The 17,738-nt window shown below is 41.0% G+C and overlaps 1 long non-coding RNA gene across 1 annotated transcript in view; it reads left to right on the forward strand.

Annotated features, from left to right (window-relative positions):
* The first annotated feature begins 347 nt into the window (after positions 1-347).
* Positions 348-17,738, forward strand: part of LOC110256021 (uncharacterized) — a 494,788-nt gene continuing 477,397 nt past the window's right edge. Inside the window, exons 1-3 of the long non-coding RNA XR_014825674.1 lie at positions 348-402; positions 1,358-1,514; positions 6,309-6,402. This is a non-coding gene — a long non-coding RNA (uncharacterized LOC110256021). The remainder of the gene's footprint in view (positions 403-1,357; positions 1,515-6,308; positions 6,403-17,738) is intronic.

The raw sequence follows: 17,738 nt of genomic DNA on the forward strand, positions 1-17,738 counted from the left end.
TTATTACAAAATATTGTGTATAGTTCTTTGTACCATACAGTAGGTCCTTGTTGGTTATCTATTATATATATATTTCTTCACTTTTTTATATTGAGTTGTCTTTTTAAAAAACTTAAACTGATTTGTAAATTCCATATAGTATGTATATTCAAGCTTTGTCTGTTATAGGTGTTATAAATATTTTCTCCCAAGCTGTCTTTCATCTTTTATATTTTTTATGGTATAACCCCACCTTTTTGATGATGGAGAATGCAACAGTTCCTGTGTTGACCATGTTTCTCTGATGCCTTCCTTTAGCTGTCTCAAGCTGTATTTAGGTAGTTTTTCCCTTTTCTTTTTCTTTTCAGCCAAGATTCTCAGGGGATCCCATTCTGGGGACCACAGTTGACTCCTGATCTGGAGGTGAGGAGGAATCTTTCACTGGTCTTGCTGTTGCCTTTTCTCCTGTGTTGTTGGGGAACTTCATCATTGATTTGCATGTTTTCCTGCAAACAAGAGCATTTTTGTTTTTGTTTAAATTTTTAGGACTTACATCCCTGTCTCACTTAAAAAGTTCTGTTATCCAAAACATGGCGTGGCCCCTTGTCCTTGGTTTAGATCATCATTCTAAAACCTCTCCAGGGAGCCTTAGAGATTTGGTGGGAAGGACTCAGGGGCTGTCAGAGGGGTGTGGACTGCGTGAGTGGAGTAGAGGCCCCCACCCCTCTTCAACCTGGAGTGCTTCCCTCTGAAGAAAGTGGTGGTTTAAGCCATCTTGGAAGCTGTTACCGTACAGGCAGTTTTTTATTTCTTAAAAACCATGAAAGTCCAGGGGCTTCAAAGAGTGTAATGCTTTTTATATTACAATCACTCCCTCTCCTCTTAATGTGAGGCTTGAAGCCCTGGAGTGGTGTGCCAGCTGTGTGCTCATGGGTGCTAAAGGGCAGATTTTGGTTAACAGGCCGTCGTGGAATTATCCTTTCTTGGTGAAGGTGCTCAGTGGTTAAGATTCACTAGCATCTCTTATTTTTAGAGTAACACCAGTCCATGTCTGCTCAGTAGATGGATGTTCCTATTTCAACCAGGAAGTTCATCTAGGGTAAGGGCACAGGAAGAGAGGAAGTGAGTGGAAGGTCATTTCTCAACAAATCAATTTATAAGGACAGATATGGAGCAGCTATGATACTTTTGACTGTAGTGTCAGGAACTCCAGCCATGCAGAAAATAATTATCTTTTTTAAACTAAGAAGTCCAAGCTAGGGCTACTTCAGGGTTGGTTAAGTCAGCATCAAGGTTCTTGCATTTTGCACAATACAGCTGCTTGGGTTCAAGGGTCATGTGCAGATCCAACATTGTACAGTGTTTTTGCTTCTGGCAGGCTTGCCATCCAATCTCACTTCAAGAGGGAGGAAACCTTCTCCCGGAGGCCCCAGCCTGATTCTTTCATGCCATTTCATCAGAACTGAAGCATAAGTCTTGGCCCGATCACTGACAAGAGGATGGGATTAGTTCAATCAGTTACTACCTGGTCACCTGTAAGTTATTGACTGAACTTGAGCTGGGGAGAGGGTCACCTTCTCTTGAGTGGTGGTTACCTGGTCCAAATCATGGAGGGCATCATTAAGGAGGAAGGAATGAAGAGGCAATCAAGAAGGATTGCTATGATACTGATTTTATTTTAATCAGTTAATTAATTGATTAATTTTATTTTTCCAAAACATTAAGACGATTATTGTTGGAGCAATCTGATCCATTATTTTTGATTTTTCAGTTCGCTTCAAATGATTATCCAGATGATTATACATGAAAGAGTGCAGATGTACATATCTTAAATCTAGTTCTACTTCTGGAAGGGGCGCTTGATAGGTAGGCAGCAAATAGAACCTTCTTGTCAAGAACACAATTGAGCATTCAAGAGACTGAATGGTTGGTGTCAAAAAATAAAGTTGGAAATTTATTGGAGGCAGAATTAGGTGGATGGTTCCTTTATAATGTCCTCACTCTCTTTGAGTGTTGATTGAACACAAGCTCCAATTTCAGAATTTCGTCTGCTTGAGTTTGCCTCAGTCTAGTTTGACAACAAAGCTGCCATTGATTAAGAAGCATTTCAATTCATTAGCTAATTATTATTATTTTTTCAATGGGTCGAAACAAGTTTGGACACGCGGATGGTGGCTAAATAGTGTTCAGCTGGTTCTGGATATTTGTTCTCTATGAAACAAAGCCCTAGCTTTTTTTTTTTTTTTTTTTTTTCCAGTGAAGATTTGCAGGTTCCACGTGCTGGTTAAAGAGAACAATTGGGTCATGCAGCTTGCCTAGTGCTCAAGGGGTATCATGTCTGTCCGTGAGGGGTGCTCTGTGGCAGGATAAGGTTGCAGTGCATAGCTTCCCACTGAGAGAAATGAGATTGTATGTGTTCTGACTGGAGTGGCTGCTGGGCTTGGGAGACACTGAAAATCTAATTAAGTCACACACAATGTGCGTCGTTAGGGTTGGGCATGGGTAATGAGAAGCTCTGTGCCCTGGGTCTGCATTCATGTGGAGCCCAAGGAATGCCATGGGCACCAGAGAACATGAATTATGCTGTAGGTAGCTCCAAGCTATCTGAGCTAAAATTGACTCTCCAGGGTCTGGAACCCAGTCCAGATTTCCTTGTGCTTTTGTGCTGGGAAATGTGAGAAAGGGAAGAGAAGGGGCACCCTTGTGATGATTTCAGATGCTTTCAAAACTCAGAACTGATTCTCCCAAGTCATTTTTCTTCATGCATCCAGACATCTGAACAATGCATTCCAGAGTCGAATCTTGGGCTTCCATAGCAAGTTATCCTGAAATTAGATACCATTCTCAGTCTTGGCAAATGTATTTTTCATGACCTCAGATAGAGATCTGGTGGGGTCTTTCCTCTCGGGGGTGGGGTGGTGCTGGAGGAATATCCTGATGATGGTGGTCTCAGCATGGGGATGAGTATTAGACAAAGGATGAGGATGGTGAGTGTGTGTGTGTGTGTGTGAGAGAGAGAGAGTGCTCTCGAGCAAGAGTGAGCAAGAGAGAGAGCAGGAGAATATGCCTGGTTCTACGAGAAGCTCTGGTAACAGGTTTCTGGGTAAATGAAAGTTGTATTGTCTTCCATCAGAGATGACTTGAAAATAAAGTGCTTTAAAGCTAATACTGCAGATGTCTGCAGGAAACTCAGCACCACACCACACACTGTAGTTAGATAGCTGTGCAAAAAAGTACATGAAGGAAAGGGCTAATGTGCAATACTTCTATTTAAGATAGAAGGAGGAAATAGAAATTGTGATAGCATGCTATTTCAAGTAATAATAGAAAGTACTTGATGTTTACATGGTGAATGGATCAATACTAATTCTGTAGTCAGTGCACATACAGTAGTTTGGATTATACAAGTGATAGATGCACTCAGTATAGCTGAAATTTCCACCCTGCAACATTTATTTCTTGCTGCGTGTTAGATGGAATTTTCCACCCAACTATCTGGAAGGATTTGCATAAGAATGGTGATAGAGCAGTATTCTTTAATGATGTGCTTTTCTTTGTTAAACTTCAAAAATGTCTATGGTGCATGATGAGGTTTGGGTGAATTGCCAAGCTAATGCTTTTATATTTTCTTTAAAGAGCTTATCTTCAGTGTGTTGTGGGAGTTACTTTATATTATGGTTATAAAGGCAGTGGCAGTAAAGCTGAATTTGTAGCAATCCCCAATAAATGCCTCCTCCTCCTCTAGGGCTGGGTCTTGCTAAGAAGGGAACTGGGGGGAGGCTGGCACTGGTTCAGCTGCAGTGAGTCCCTTGGATTTGTTTGGTGTTCTCATACCTGGTTCTGCTCACCAACGTGTGAGGATGCCATTCTCCAACTCAGACAATGACCTCTTGTTAGCCTAAACCAGCACTGTCGCTGCCAAAGGGGCTTGAGATCAGCCCAACTGGAGCTCTCACGGAGGAGGAGGAGGAGTGGAATTATTCAGATCAGAGTCTGGGAGCCCCTGTGGTTTGGAAAGTGACCTTTTTGTCCTCCCTAAAAGAACCTAATGTTTACAATGTGAGGAGGAAAAGGGACTGGAATCTTGGGAATTCTAGGAATGCAGCCTCCAAGCAAAAGAAGATTTCCTTCCTGGGTTGTGCCCTCAGAGGCTCTCCAGATTCTGCACCATGCAAGGATTTGCAAGCACAAAGGTGGAAAAACAAAACCCCAAAGCTGGAGCCTGCAAGAGTAGTCTAACAGAGGACTTCACATTAACCTCAGTTTCAATGAAACAAAGACTTTGAAAGCCAAGAATGGAAGGGAACTTAAGGTCAGGTCACCTAATCCTACCCTTTGTCTACTGCTTGAGTCTCTTTCCCAACACAGCTTTGCAGCTCACTGATCATCAGTTGCTGCTTGAATACCTCTTAAGACAAAGAACTCACTTCCTCTAACAGTGAGGACAGCAGTGACATTGTACGGAAGACTTACTGTGTGTCAGGTTTGTGATAAGCCCTCAAGAGTCATCATCTTATTTAATGCTCACAACAACTTTATGAGTACTAACTGCACCACCAACTTTACAGATGGAAGCTGAGGCTTAATTCCTGAGAAAGGAATTAAGAGCATGTGTTCTTAACCCCTGTACCCCCTTGCCCAGGCTGTCCCATCAATGGCAGCCCTGGTTGCTAGCTTCTGGCCCTTGGAGACACCTGGAGTACACCTTGCCAGTCTTGTGAATGCTTAGCCTTTCAACATTTGAGGCAGCCTTCCTAACCCTCAACCTGCCTCCCAGTTTTCCTTTTTTTTCCTAGTCCATGCCAAACACTGCCCTTTGTCTCTGTTTGGCCAGTTCCTCTGGACCAGTTCCTGCTGACCAGTGCTCTTCTCAAAACATGTGTCATTTCCCTATCAAACATGTTGAAGAGACCTTATAATTGTTGCTTTCTGTTATTAGGCAACAGTGGGCTTTGTTGGTGACATGGAACCACAGAAGGCCTCTATTCTGGGTGTGGAGGGAATCTTTCCAAAAAGCACATGGTGAACTTTTTCCACAGCATTTTTCAGGGAGAAGGCTTTTTTAAAAATCCAGAGCATTAAAATTAAGCCAGGGTTGAGCTTCAATGTCATTGCTGGCGGGGAAGTCCATGTCAAAGAAAAGGGCGCAGCCTTCTTGTAGGGAGGGCTCTGTGGTCCTCCCAGGCCCTGGGGAGGCAGCTGCTCTTGGATCTGACCCAGCCTCTGACCTGGATTCTCCGAAGCTTGCTGCCATGTCCCCGTGACCCTCTGCGTTAGCCTCCCAGCCTGTGAAAGGCGTTCATGTTGTTGCCACTCTGGCCTCGTGTTTCTCACGTCAGGGAGTTCTGACTCAGAATCCCACAATCTGCCGCTTGCTGTGTGACCTTGGGCAAATCCCTCTCGTCTTTGGACTTTAGTATCCTCATCTGTAAAGTAGAGGTCAGTACGTCTTCTTAACAGCGTTAAATTAATTAAACAAGGAGAACATTAGCCTGAGCTGGCTACATCAGCAAACTAAAATCTAAGCCTATAAATGCCTCAAGGCTACAATCAAATCTGCTGAGGACAACCAATCAAAAAGGCCAACAACTTAAGCTACAGCCAATCAATACTTTCCATCTTTCTCTATAAAACCCTCTCCTCAGCTCTTATTGGTGGGGTTGGGTGCTGCCTGATTGGAATCAATTTCTACTCAAACTGTGAAAAATTGTAATAGGCTGCAGTTTATCTTTTAACAGTTCTGGTGTCAGAAGAAGGAACTGAAAGAGACCCTTAGGGCCCCCAGGATCAAGGAGCACCCAGGTTTGGGTACCTGTTGACTTGTTGTAGCCCCTGAGCTGGCTGCTTTCTCATGGCCTCTGGCAGTGGTGGGTCCCAGATCAACAGCTTTCAGACTTTGAGTGTGTCTTTTTCCAGACTGGGTCCAGAACCTGTCCCGAGTAGTCCAGGTCCGGAGTCAGACTGGTTTGGACTTAAGCTGGACTGGTAGGGGAGGGGGCAGTGTAAGGCCTCAGGCAAATATAGGTTTTTTTTTTTTTTTTTTGAAACTGTGTACCCATTACCTGGGACTAGAGAAAGATTTCTCTTACTCAAATCCAGATGCAATGAAGCAGAAATTGACAGAACATAGTAGATTCAAATACAGTTTTGTTTTTAGGCTGAGCAAGTAGGTTAACCTTACCAAAGTTCACCCTGAATTCTGTGGCCTCAGTGGAGAAGTTTAACCTAGATAAGCTTATCTCTTTTAGGAGGTGCCTTAAAGAAAAAGGGGTCTCAGCCAGGCACTCACTATAAAGGGTAAAGGGAAAATTATTTGTTCTTCTTTGCAGTTTCTGGTGACCAGGATAAGATCTGCTGGGACACGCCACTTGCACTGGAGCCTGTAGATGGCATCCTGGGGAAACTGGCAGAAGCCAGCAAAGGGTGAGAATTCTTACCTGTCAGCAATCCTTGGTTTCTATCTGTGTGGCCTAGTTAAGACAGGAAGGTCAAATTTCACGTTGTCTCTTCTATTCTGAATTCTGATTGGCAGGAAAAAACACTGCCTATTGATTCTTCTTCCCCTCGGGATGGGTGTAGCTTCTTGTTTGTCTCATGTTGTGTCCTGAGAACATGGTTGGAAACCCTCAAGTTGGGGGCCCCCAACATATGGCTGGACAGAAATGAGGGTTTCACCCCAGAATCCTACTGATTTTAGTCAGCTTTCAGGGGAACATCTCCTTCTTCTGGTTGTCTTTGAGAGTGGCTCTGATCTTAGGAGGGTAAGATCTTTTGCACACTCCTAGGCAACCCTTCTCGTGTCTAAGGGGTTATTCAAAACTGGCAGAAATATTTACTGTTTGTCTAAGCTGAAACCTGATAAGATATTTGAAAGGACTTTTTAAAGTATCTCTAGGTCAGAGGTTGGCCAAATTGGAAGATGATATTCAGAGCCTGATAGGAAAAAAAAATTTTTTTAAGGCCTTTTCCCCTAAGCTAAAATGAAGCTATGTACCCAGAGGGAAAGAAAAACATTCTGAAACAATTGTGGAAAGATTTACTAAAATATTCCAAAGAAACACAGCTCTAAATCTAGAACACGGGAATCTTTTGATTGCCATCTCAGTTGACGATCTTCTCCTTGATATAAAAGCAAGTTGAGGGTGCAGTAGTTGGATGGCTCAGTCAGCGGCTTTATAGCATTCAGGTTGCAACTCAATTATTTAAAGAATTAAAAACAACTGTACTCAGGAGTTCCTGCTATGGCTCAGTGGAAATGAATCTGACTATGTCCATGAGGATGTGGATTTGACCCCTGGCCTCGCTTAGTAAGTTAAGGATCTGGAGTTGCTGTGAGCGGTGGTATAGGTCACAAATACAGCTCAGAATCCAGTGTGGCTGTGGCTGTGGCTGTGGCCAGCAGGTCAACTCCTACTTGACCCCTAGCCTGGGAACTTCCATATACTGCGAGTGTGGCCCTAAAAAAAAAAAAGCAAAAAAAAAACAAGCCAAAACAGAAAACAAACACCCCCTCAAAAAAAAAAAAACAAACAAAAAAACAGCTGTGCTTGTCTATCAAGAATAGAGATGAGGCTCTAGAAACAATTCAAAGCCCAGTATCCTTTCACCAATCCCAGACCTCCAGACCCCCCCTATTCTTACTAAAGAGACCTTCAAAGTGCTTCCCTAGCCATGATAAGTGTCTTTCTGATGGCCAGGCTGTGTCACTGCAGGCCCATAGGACTCCCCTTTATGGTGCAACTCTGCATAAACCAGGATCAGCGAAAGCTAGGCTGACATAGCACTAACAAAAGAAATTGATGACAGACGACCATATTGAAATAATTGTAAGTTTAAGACACAGACTTGCTAAATCAAGGTTATTTTGAGTTAAAAAATGCTCGACACTAGTAAACTGAAAAAAAAGAAAATCATTTTTTTAAGGAGCAATTTACATGAATAGCAATTTTCTATAATCCTTGTGCTTTTCTCCAAATACATAGTTCTGAAGACGTAGTTTTCTTTTCTTACCCATCCATCTTTCTTTCCATCTGATTCCACAGCAAAGATAGGAGAGGGGGAGGGAGTGTAATATCTCTTTATCAGGTTGAAAATATTTATTAAGTATTTTATACTTAATATTTTTAAGTTTTCATTTATTGAAGTGGGAAGAGCCCTGGGCTGTGTTGGGAGATCCAGCTTCTGGTCCTGGGTCTGTGTGACCTTGAGGAAACCACATTTCCTCTCTGGGGCTTCTATCCCTCCTCTCTTGGGGTTAGTGAAGGTGATTTATAAGGTTGTCCCCAAGTCGGGGTTTCAAGGGTTAAAGCAGCTTAAGTCTGGGCAAGACAAGTCAATTTAGTCAATGCTAATGGAGCCCCTATTAAGCACTAGACCTCTTGCTGGGCATGGGGATAGAGTGAGTAAAAACAGACATGGAGCAGTTCCAGCTGTAGACTGCCTCAGATTGTATCCCAATACCGCCTCTTACTTGCTAGAGAATCTTTGTCCAGTTGCTTCTCTTCTGTGAATATTGGCCTCTTCATGGATTATTGGCCTAGTAAAATACATGAATATACATCAAGGGATTCCTGTAGTGCCTGGCCCATAGCATACATTTAAATGATGTTGACTTTTAATTATCATTGATGGGGGAGGTAGATATTAATACGATAATCACCAAAGAAATATAACTTCAATGTAAATATAACTTTAAATATTTAGGCTGTGCTAAGTGCTCTGAGAGCCTCTATCAGGAGGATATCCTGGGCCTAGGAAGTGATGATTAGGGTTAAGATCTGAAGCATACGTTCATTAGTCGAAGGAAAGTGGAATAGATCTGGGGAACGACATGCAAAGCTCCTATGGTGGGAAGAAGTACAGATTTCTGGGAACTTAGAATAGACCAGGATGAAGCAGAACAAGGAAAAGGAAGAGAGTGGAGGCCGGAGGCAGGGCAAGGACCAGGCTGTGCTGGGTTCTGACTGAGCTGAAGATTTAGAAAAACTTGTATGTGTCTCTAGGAGGTCAGAGTTCCCAGTTAGACCCATGGTTCTAATACTCTGAAGTGATGTCTATAATGATTTGGCTTTCTCTAGACTGGAACCCAGCAGAACCACCTTCTAAGGGACACTAGCAAAGTGCATATGATGAGTTGTGGCTCAAAAGTGTTGATATCATCTGGGCCATCTTGCACTTAGGTCACACTCTAGGGACCAAAGTCCTAGACTATGTTCTGATCATCGCAATGTCTTATTCAGCTGACTTAAAGGCTGGCCAGATTTGAATGGGGTTGAAAGACAAAACTAAATTATTGCCTCTCTACAGAGAGACAAGGCTTAATGGGTAGTCTCCTTTTGGGATTTGAGAATCTATTTGAGAATTTGATGAAATCTGTGGATTTTCTACTTGAGAGATGCATATACACACTTAAACCTAAATTTGAGTGTATTTTTAGGCTGTGTTTATGGGTCACCCTGAAGCCCATCCATGATCCCAGGTTAAAAGTCCTTCCAGTGCAAGGAATGTCCAACATTATGAGCATTCAATATCCCTTTCAATATCTTACCCCCATTTATCCCCTTTCTTTCTCTATTGTTGTTGCTTCATTTTTGGACCCTTATCAATTTTCCCCTAGGCTATTTTAATTTTCTCTGCTGTTGTATCTCTGGCTTTAGTTTCTTATCTCTCCAATCAGTTCTTTGCATGTTACATGGAAAAAAATTATTGGGTAAAAGTGAAATAGAATGAATAAAATTATAAGTATTTATTTTCAGAATAAAGTAAACCAGGCTTATTATAGATACTTTGGAAAATACATGCAAGTTTAAAAAAATTAATGAATTGACATGTGGAATCTGAAAAAAGGACAGACTGAACTTCTTTGTGGAACAGATGCTGACTCTCAGACATTGAAGAACTTATGGTCTCTGGAGGAGACTGGGGGTGGGGGGATGTGCCTGGGCTGTGGGATGGAAATCCTGTGAAATCAGATTGTTATGATCATTATACAACTACAGATGTAATAAATTCATTTGAGTAATAAAAAATTTAAAAAAAATTAATGATATCAAGATCTAGAGGCAACCAATGGTACATTTTTTCTATGGAAAATTTTTATTATTGTGATTCAACTATATGTGTGTATTTTTACATTTAAATGCTTTACTTAGCATTTATTTTTCCTTCAGCCCAAAGCATATATGTATTAAATTCATTTTATTATGGGAAAACATAAACAAAACAGAGACAAAATTATAATGAATCTACCCACCCACCCCATGTAACCAACATCCAGCTTCAAAAATTATCAACATTCTATCAGTGGACTTCTGATGTTTAACAGATGGCCTCAAAATTTAGTAGCTTATAAAAAACCCACCATTGATTTTGTTCATAATTCTCTGGAGGAGTAATTTGGGCTGGGCTCAGCTGTGCGGTTCTTTTGCTAGTCTTGGCTGGCCTTGGTCATGGATCTGTGTTTTGCTACCACTTAGCTAGATGGCTCTGCTTCTGAGGTTGGCTGGCTGACACATGGGGCCATGAGATTGGCTGGCTGACATAAGAGGGATTGGGTCTGTGTATTTTTCGTCATTCAGCAGGTTGTCCCTGAGCTTCTTTGCATGGTGATGGAAGGCTTCCAACTGCAGCAAGAGGCAAGTGCCAGTGCATAAGTGCTTTTTAAGCATCTGGTTGCAGCTCACTATTATTTCTATTGGCCAAATCAAGCCACAGGGTCAAATCACACTTAAAGGGTGGAGAAATAGTTTCCATCTCTTGACAAGGAATCTGAGCATCATGTTGTAAGGGCATGGATACAGACAGCAGAGGAATTTATGGCTATTTTTATAATCTACCACAAATGTGTTGCTGATATCAACCCTAGTAAATCATCATTTTTGATGTTACTGGGAGCTTGTCATGAATATAATTTAGACAATGAGTAATGTGCCACCCAGTGGTTGTGCTGAACCTTGCATGACCATTCCCCTAATGTTGGGTGGCGAGGTCATTGCCATTTTTCTGCCATTATGAATAATGCTACAATGGATGCTTTGTGCCTAAAGCTTTTTTCTGGTTTTAGGATTATTTCCTCAGAGTAGTCACAGAAGTGATATTACTGTGTCAAACATTTTAGAGCTCTTAATACACTTTGCCAAATTGCTTTCCAAAAGGATTGTATCAATTTACACTCCCACCAGTGTGTGCGAGAGTACCCCACAGGGATCCTTCCGAAATGCAAATCTGATTATCTCATGCCCAGCTTTAAAGTGATCTCTGCTGCCTTCATAATAACATAGACTATGTAAGACAAAACTATGTCTGCTATATGACTTTTGAATAACTAAAAGACTATTTTAGCTTGATAAGACCTTATATCCAAGGCTCATAGAATCTAGTGAGGAAATGAGACTGGGTAAGTTCAGAACCAAGTAAAGCATTTGCTTTCCCATTGTCCTGGAATGCAGTTATCATTGCAATAGAAGAGGAAACTAGGGTCAAGACTTCAACATTTCAAGTGGAAACCTATTCACAGCTTTCTGTCTATGGCATTGTTTAGTATCACACAACTTTTGAAAAGGAATATACATTCACATTTTTAATGCAAAGAAATTATAATCCATTTCTTTTGTTGGTTAGAATTCTTTGGTTCCTAAAACTAAAAACTGTGAGATTTGGAATGAGACAGGTCTGAGTTGGAATTCATATTCTGCCATTTACTAGAATTTGAGCAAGACTTAACATCTCTAAGTGTTAATTTTGTTAACTGTAAGACATGGATAATAATGCCTATGTTCTAGGAATTTGGTGATGACTCACTATATATACCAAATGTCTAGCAGAACTATTCAATAGGAAATCTTACTATTATTGCTTTGTGAGATGAATATGTAAGCATAAGAGAAATATGAAGGTAACCAAAATGAGGAGGCTTTGATAATTTCTGATTATATAGAAAGCTCTGTGACTTTTTTACACCCACGTTATGATGGTTTGGAACCCGGCTTAGTCTACCAGCTGGAATTCTTGCTTTTACTGAGATGTCCCTTTCCCCGACATTCTTGAGAATCCTTAGGTTCATGAATCATAGCTCCCCTTGATGCTTAATTTCTATCTCCTGACTGGAAAGGGAGAGCAGAGACCAGGGTACATTCCTCCAGGTAAAGTTCCAACCATGGGTCTCCAGGCTGCGCCATCTGTGTATCCTGGTGCCTCTAGCACGTGGCTGGTGGAGGAGGGCTGCTACTGACAAGAGCTGGGCCCCACGGAGGTGCTTCTCCCCAGGAGGATCTGGTGAAGTGCTCCCTCAGCCCCGCAATCCCAGGACTTGCTTTTATCCATTGCAAGCATGTACTGACAGATTTGCTCAATCCACCCTGGTGTTTTGATGCTTTCTTAGAGAAGTTTTAGTGTGACATTGTACGAGAGATATATAATGTGAGCCACATATATCATTTTACATTTTCTAGCAGCCAAATTAAAATATAAAAACAGATGAAATTAATTTCAATAATATATGTTAACATAATCTATTATTTCAATGTATAAAACATAAAATTATTAGTGAAATAATTTACATGATTTTTTTTTAACACAAAGTCTCTGAAACCTGGTGTATATTTTATGCTTACAGCACATCTGCTGTTGGACTAGCCACCTTTTAAGTGTTCAGTAGTAGCCAGTGGCTACTCTGTGGGACAGCACCATTCTAGAACAAACTATCTGGGCTCCATTGGGACAACTCTCCAGGGGTATAGGTCTTGATACCCGCATGCAACTATTTTTCCTAAAAGCCTACTTCTGGCTCCAGCATGGATGAGTCTGTGGGTGCTGAATATACATGTTGTACCTAGAATTAGTCTTTTTAGTATTGTATCTGAGTTACCGATTCAGACTTTGTTTCTCTTACAATGAATTCTCTTTCAGGATTCTCTCATATTTTCTTTCTTGCTGCCACCCTAAACTATCAGAGAAAGATGTTTTTAATCATTTAACATCAATAAGAAGGGGGCAAGAGAATCAGAGTCTTTTTTTTTTTTTTTTTGTCTTTTTGCCATTTCTTGGGCCGCTCTTGCGGCACATGGAGGTTCCCAGGCTAGGGGTCCAATCGGTGCCGTAGCCACCAGCCTACGCCAGAGCCACAGCAACGCGGGATCCGAGCCGTGTCTGCAACCTACACCACAGCTCACGGCAACGCCAGATCTTCAACCCACTGAGCAAGGGCAGGGATCGAACCCGCAACCTCATGGTTCCTAGTCGGATTCGTTAACCACTGCGCCACCACGGGAACTCCGAGAATCAGAGTCTTATTTTTGCTCTTCCCTTGATATTCTTCTGCTCCTATGTGGATTTTTTTTGTGTGTGTGTTTTATTATTATTTAAAAAATTTTTATTGAAGTATAGTTGATTTACAATTTTATGTTTATTTTTGCTGTGTAGCAAAGTGACTATATATATAATGAATATGAAAAATAATGTATATATGTATATATATACATATATAAAACTGAGTCACTTTGCTGTATATCAGAAATTAAAACAACATTGTAAATGTTATTTTAATGTATACACATATACCATACATGTGTATATATATGTTATATTCTTTTTCATATTATTTTCCATTATAGTTTATCACAGGATATTGAATATATTTCCCTGTGCCATATGGTAGAACCTTGTTTATCCATACTTTATATACTAGTTTGCCTCTGTTAATCCCAAATCCCAATCATTCCCTCCTCAACTCTCTCCCACTTGACAACCACAAGTCTGTACTCTATATCTGTGTTTGTTTTTGTTTCATAGATATGTTGAGTTGTGTCATAATCTAGATTCCGCATGTAAGTGATATCATGTGGTATTTGTCTTTCTCTTTCTGACTGACTTCACTTAGTATGATAATCTCTAGTTGCATCAGTGTCGCTGCAAATGGCCATTATTTCATTCTTTTTTATGGCTGGATATTATTCCATTGCTTATATGTAACACATCATATTAATCCATTCATCCGTTGATGGACATTTAGATTTTTTCCATGTCTTGGCTATTGTGAATAGAGCTGTAATGAACATAGAGGTACATGTATCAAATTAGAGTTTTGTCCAGTTGTATGCCCAGGAGTGGGATTGTTGAATCATATATATGATAACTCTATTTTTAGTGTTTTGAGGAGCTTCCATACTGTTTTCTGTAGCAGATGCACCAATTTTCATTCCCACCAACAGTGCAGGAGGGCCCTCATTTCTCTACACCCTCTCCAGCATTTTTTATTTGTAGACATTTTGGTGATGGCCATTCTGATTAGTCTAAGGTGGTATCTCATTGTAGTTTTGATTTGCATATCTCTAGTAATTAGTGATGCAGAGCATCCTTAGGTTCTGGCTGGCCAGCCATATGTCTTCTTTGGAGAAATGTCTATTTAGGTCTTCCGCCCATTTTTCAATTGGGTTGTTTGTTATTTTGATATTGAGTTGTACAAGCTGTTTGTATATTTTGGAAATTAAGCCCTTGTTGGTCTCTCTGGTGTCTATTTGTGGATGCAAAGAATGTGTGGGAATCTGTAACCAAATGCACAAGGCCGTGATGGGTAATGGATATCACCTAGCAATGGCCAGCAGCATCTGAGCCTCAGGCGGTGGCCCAGCTAAAATGTAGAGGCTTTCTGGGGAAAATTCTGTTAGTAACAATAGGGTTATTGAGGTCCTACTGTGTGGAAGAGTTTCAAATGCTTTGTTTCTGAGATTGACATCATTATCCCTGTTTTATAGATAAAACAGTGAAACTTAGAGATGTTAAGTAAGGTTACACAGCTAAGGCAACAAGAAGGAACCCAGGTCTGGGGTCTTCAACGGTGTTACCTTTTTCACTGCCTTACAGTTGCCCTTGAATGCTAGGTGGCTAAGGATTGGCTCAGGGAACCAGCTGGCATGTACCTGGAGACTTGCTAGAGAGTGAGGGGGTCATTGCAGCAAACGTTTGTGACTTCTTACAAAAGGTATGGTTTTAGTGCATCAGTATTCCAGTCAGTATTGCTGTGAAACACGCTACCCCCACATAGCATAAAACAGCCCTTCATATACTCACAGTTTCATGAGTCAGGAATTTGGACAGGGCAGAGTGGAGTTGTCTTACCTCTGCTCCATGACATGTGAGGTCTCATGCCTTTTGATGGGAGGTGACAAGATTCCAGCAAGGCAAATGGGCCAGCACGTATTGCTGTGGCCACTTGTGGACAATACAGTCTGCCACGGTCGTTATAAATGTTGTGAAGGAAGGAAGGGAGATAGGTAACTGGGAAGGAAATGTCTTAATGAAGTGCCCGGGTCTCTAGCAAATCTCAGAGTAGTGAAAAGGAATTAGGAAAATCTTGGAAAGGCAAAGAAGTTCCAGTGCAAATGGGGAGTATTTGAAAAGGCTTCCAGTTGAAGACCCCATCTAAAAAAAAAGCAGTGATTGCTGGCTGCCCTTGATTTAGTCCACTGGCCTGACTTCTGCTCTTCCTGCAGCCTCAGGTGGCCTCCACTGGCTGGAACTGCTTGTCCTGGATAACCTTTGACAGCCCAGTCCCAGGCAAGACCATAACAGCTTGCCTGCCTTTCTTCATGGCTTAGCCTCAAGCCTCCTTTTACCAGAGATTTGGAGTTTCATTAAATCAGGGCTTGAACTGAGAAATAACGACTGCCTTTATATGCACTGGCTCTTTACTGGCAAGCTATTAGGGGGAAGATAAGGTTCTATAACACTGCAGGAATAAAGCCCAGAAAATTATGCGAAAAGCTCCACCATCCTGGATAAATGTTATAGGAGGCATTAACCTTCCATAAAAATCCCTTTGCTAGGCAGGAATTTAAATGACAGCCACTGTGAGAGGAGATATTTAGCCTCAGAAACATATTATATTGCCACCTTCTCTAAGAATAGCAAGTTCTTTGGTTTTCAGCTGTTGAGTTCTGTTCCTCTTTCTCATAGAAATGCCCAGTATAATAGCAAATATGTAGATGTGATTTTCTGGGTAGACCCCCTATATTGTACTGTATCCTTCCCAAGAAGTCATATATGTATTCTCTGCTTTTATTTAGGAAAATTGAATAAGAAATTGATATCCAAGGAAAGCTGAAACAAACCCTTGTGATAGCCTCCAAATCACTTGTCTTGAGGGAAAAATAATTTTTTTCCCTAAGGTATAAGTGTGATTCTCCAATGAATGTGTTAGGCCATAAATTACAGTGATTATCCTCTCTTTTTGTATAAATGTGACTCTTCTAGCAAACAAGCCAGCAAAAGCACAGGGCAGAGACTTTATATGGAAGTTGATGCATGTTCTGCATACATATTTATATATATTGGGGGAAAATCTTAGGCAATAGCGTAAAAGGAATTAGTCTGCTTTAAATAGTTAACTGCTGTGTCTCAGGAGTTTGTTCCCTGGTGGCTTAGTGGGTTAGGGATCTGGCATTGTCACTGCTGTGGCTTGGGTCACTGCTGTGGCCAGAGTGCCATCCCTGTTCTCAGAACTTCTGCATTCTGCGTGTGCACCCCCCCCCCAAAAAAGTTAATCTCTGGGAATGAACATGGAAAGCATTTGTAACAGGATGAGAAACAGGATTCTTCCCCATTGTCTTAGAGTCTCAGCTGAAGGCCCAGAGCTGCTTCTTGCCCTTCCAGTTTGGTGTGAAAATGATGCTGATGCTGAATTTCCCAGTGGGCTAAGTGGATGTAAGTTGTCACTCCCACTGTCTTGGGTTCCACTTGTCCAGGAATCCATAAATCGGGAATGATTTTTCTATCTGTTGACTGAGCAGCTTTGCAAATATCCTTTGGGGGACCAAAATGAAAATTTATCTCAACGAGTAGTTGAGAAATCCACAGTTGTCCCTTAGTTCATTTAATCAAATTGACATACTTATGAGGTAATAACTATAAGAATTTTAAGACTTTTTCTAGACTAAATCACAACACAACCAAACAGATTAACTTTGAAGGTTGGAAGCCACTCCAAAGAAATGAAAGGAAAATAGATCTTCCAAAAGGCTTTATGGTTTTTCCTAATGATAAAATAATGATGCACCCAATTAATTTGTATTAGATAATATTTATTTAGAATATTAAAAAGCTTGGTGCTTTAAAGTGGACTAAGTGAAAAAAAAAAGTCTTCAGAGGACTGTATCTGATCCCAAATGAGATTTGTTATTTTTAGGAAGAGGGAAACTAACATTTCTCGAGGGTCAAGATGTGCCAGGCACTGTACTCATTAAATCCCTTTGATCACTGGGTAATGTAGGTATTATTATTCCATTTTTTTACATATAAAAAACCCACAGCCTAGAGAGGTCTACTACCTTGCTCAGACTGCAGATTACCTGGACTAAATCACAGTATGTTGCTCATCAGAATCATTCCAGGGTCTTTAGAATTTCTCTAAATTCCAAAATGGCCAGCCAGTTTCTTATGTGACACACCTAACTGAAATATCTGGTTCTTCCATCCAATTAAATCTAATCCATTGACAAATCCTCTCAGGTGTACTCTTAAACTGATCACAAACCCATGTATTTCTTTCTGATGTCACTGGAATCATTGTTAGAGCCCTGGCCATCATCATCTCTGACCCTTTCCATGGTTTCTAGGTGTGCTCCCTGCTTCCATGCTTGCTCACCTGTCATCATTCAGAGTGCTCAGAACCATCTTCTAAGAAATTAAGATAAAATGTTTCTCCTCTGTTTGGAACTCTGCTGATTACCTACTATACCTAGAATGAAATTGGCATTTCTTACCTT

This window comes from Sus scrofa, chromosome 1, assembly GCF_054392235.1.
Source record: "Sus scrofa isolate SSC_HxYL_T2T_F1_AM1 chromosome 1, Sscrofa_HxYL_maternal_Yorkshire_Landrace_v2.0, whole genome shotgun sequence".
NCBI classification, from domain to species: domain Eukaryota; kingdom Metazoa; phylum Chordata; class Mammalia; order Artiodactyla; family Suidae; genus Sus; species Sus scrofa.